Consider the following 331-nt stretch of genomic DNA (forward strand, 5'->3'; position numbering starts at 1 on the left):
CTTTTTTTTTTTTTTTTTTCTGTAGAGGCATATGCCACTACATTTGGCTATTTTTAAATCTTTTTTCTAGAGACAGTCTTGCTTTGTTACCCAGGCTGGTCTCAAACTCCTGGGCCCACGCAGTCCTTCAGCCACGGTTTCCCAAAGTACTGGGATTACAGACATGCACCACCATGCCTGGCTAATTTTTTATTGTTAGTAGAGATAGGGTTTCTCTATGTTGGTCAGGCCAGTCTTGAACTACTGACCTCAGGTGATCTGCCCACCTCAGCCTCCCAAAATGCTGGGATTATAGGCATGAGCCACTGTGCCTGGCCACCACTTTTTTTTT

This window comes from Mandrillus leucophaeus, unplaced genomic scaffold, assembly GCF_000951045.1.
Source record: "Mandrillus leucophaeus isolate KB7577 unplaced genomic scaffold, Mleu.le_1.0 Scaffold164, whole genome shotgun sequence".
In the NCBI taxonomy this organism is placed as follows: Eukaryota; Metazoa; Chordata; class Mammalia; order Primates; family Cercopithecidae; genus Mandrillus; species Mandrillus leucophaeus.